General features: G+C 39.5%; 1 long non-coding RNA gene across 1 annotated transcript; it reads left to right on the plus strand.

Moving 5' to 3' along the window:
* Positions 1 to 1,064: 1,064 nt before the first annotated feature.
* On the plus strand, positions 1,065 to 2,541 carry LOC123176806 (uncharacterized). The gene is made up of 3 exons (XR_006488664.1): positions 1,065 to 1,127; positions 1,290 to 1,377; positions 2,412 to 2,541. It is a non-coding gene; the product is annotated as an uncharacterized lncRNA (long non-coding RNA).
* The last annotated feature ends 6 nt before the right edge of the window (positions 2,542 to 2,547 follow it).

The following is a 2,547-nucleotide window of genomic DNA, read 5'->3' on the forward strand; positions in this document are numbered from 1 at the left end:
CAGAAGGAGGTCCTGCAGCCTGCTTCCGTACTACTCCTTGCCGTGTGGGTCGAAATCTCCAGCGGTGCTGTCGTCTGGGTGAGCCCCCCGTCACGGCTGAGACCAGCTCGCCGCCGTCGGCCATGCCACTCTCGCCGGCGCACGGAGCACCTCCCCTCCAAGCACAGGTCCTCCCCCGCTCCCCTCTGTTCCCTCTCTTTCGTACATGAAGAGAGCCATGGTAGCAACACACCAGAGTACCAAATTGGAGGCCAAAGAAGCAGATTTGTCTAATTCTCATACTAGATTTAATGAAGGATGTTGCAGGTCGTTACAACGCCGATTATGGATATGGATTCATCCAACTGCGCTGGATGAAGGGATGGTTGGAATAAGAATTGCATGTGACAAACAAGTGCTTCCTCTAGGTATTCTTTCTTGCTAATATCATTGAATTTCTCCTGAGATTTCTCCAGACCTTTCCAGATGTGATTTAGTTTTATCTTCTACATATGTTCTTGTAATGTTATCTTAGGTTCCACTTCAACAAAATATCAAACAAGAACCCTAGCAATTTAGACCTTGGAAGCTGCTTGTGAAAATGAAGTGCTTCAGGTTACTCTTTTGACTATTTGTAGTTCAGTGTTTCTATTAACTAGCCGAAGAAGGGATGCAGATGGATTCTATCTCAAGAAAATAACACCAGCCTTTCTTTGAATGTTCTTGCCCAGCCTTTTATATGTGCCATAAATATTTCTTTGTTATGGTTATTTGCTTTGCGTTCTTGATTGAGACGAGCAAGGAGGACCAGTACTATCTAGCTAGGCAATCCCATGTAAGGGAAAGCATCTACAGTTTTTTGTACGAGTCAAACTTATACAGAATACTTCATGGAGGAAGTAATATATGGGTTTTCTTTTCACTTCCTTGCTCTTGCTTACTCCAGTCTCTTGTTTATTGATAAAGGAATCAACTGACATTCCCTTTCGTTCTACAGATGGGATTCCAAATGTTAGGTGGTTTGGTGTAGAGAGGGTGATTACAATGTTTTGGTGATGGACCCACTGAGGCCAAGCCTTGAGCACCTTTTCGTTTAGTTTTATCTTTGTTTGCTGAGATAAGCGAGATCGTACTCATTCCAATTCCGGGTAGAGTTTCCCTTTTTTATTATTGGCTGATGAGAAAATATAATGGCATTCCACACTATACTTTTCTGAATCATGCATAAGGGAGGAATCTCTTAAATACTAATACACAAATTTCTCTTTACCCCTTCTGTAATTTTAGCTTGTGTGTCTTGCTTTATGCAGATAATTTGTCTGCATAGCCTTCGAATGGCACATACTGACCTCAGACTGGAGAATGTTCATGTAAGACCAGTAGACAAACGTTGTCAAAGTAAGCGCCATTCTCTTTCATTCTTATTTTTAGAAATGGCCTTTCTTTATTATTGGTTGGTGAAAAAAATATTATGTCATCCTACACTATACTTTCCTGAAGCATGCATAAGGAATCTCTCAAATACTAATACACAGATTTCTCTTCACCCGTTCTGTAGTTTTAACTTCTGAGAAATGCGCAACTACTTTCTAAACCAGTAAGGTAAATTTGTATGCAAGCTATAAAGTTATTGCTTCTCAAGAATGCTATTTTTGAAATCCAATGTTCAGTTACAAAAGAAAAATATTGTACGGGGTTGTTGGAATGGACTAAGTTAGCGGTGTTGTTCAAATGCTATTCTAGGATCTTTGTATGTCAACAGTCTTAAATGATTTTCCCTCTGTTTTACAACCATTTGTGTTGCTAGACCTACTTTCATGTTCTTAGTTGGCAAATAATCAACTTAGAAAAGGTTATTTTAATTCATCATCATACATATAAACATAATAAACTTCGTTTGGTTTATGGAAAATTGATAAGCTCTATTTATTTGTTTCACTGAGCAATCTATTTATCATTGGACTTTTGGGTCAGAAAATCTAATTAGTGCAACTTATTTTTTGCATAGTATGTGCATGCTTGATAGGAACAACTAACTCATGTCTCTTAGATAATACTGCGTGAGGCATGCCAGCATGCCGGCCATTCCTCATGTAAATAACTGAATTTGACATTTGAGACGTATTCTTTAAGCATGGTGGTGTACATAAGTGTACTTGTATCACTTGCCTCATGGGATTATTGTCAGCGGCCTGATCTCCTGTTATGCTACCCTTTGTCTGAATGTAGGAAAGATTTCTGATTCTCAGAGAATTATACTATTGAGATGTTCACAAAGGGCGTCCCTAATGCAAGGATGCACTTGAATACTCTTCAGGAGAGCAGGAAAAATTTGCATATTACCTAAATAGGGTTTCCATATTATTTATTTATTTGTTTTGCTTTTGTGCAGCAATTAGATTTTCCGACACTAATATTGTTGTTTGTTGCAGACATGGTTGTCACACATGCGTCCTGTCCCAATGGCTCAAATTGTTGGTCCTCGCATGGCAATGTCCCTGCTTGTATTCATGGAGTTGGTCAGCAACTCTCTTATGGCCAGCAACCTCCAACGTTTATTAACCCTCT

Source organism: Triticum aestivum, unplaced genomic scaffold (genome assembly GCF_018294505.1).
Source record: "Triticum aestivum cultivar Chinese Spring unplaced genomic scaffold, IWGSC CS RefSeq v2.1 scaffold41843, whole genome shotgun sequence".
NCBI lineage: Eukaryota > Viridiplantae > Streptophyta > Magnoliopsida > Poales > Poaceae > Triticum > Triticum aestivum.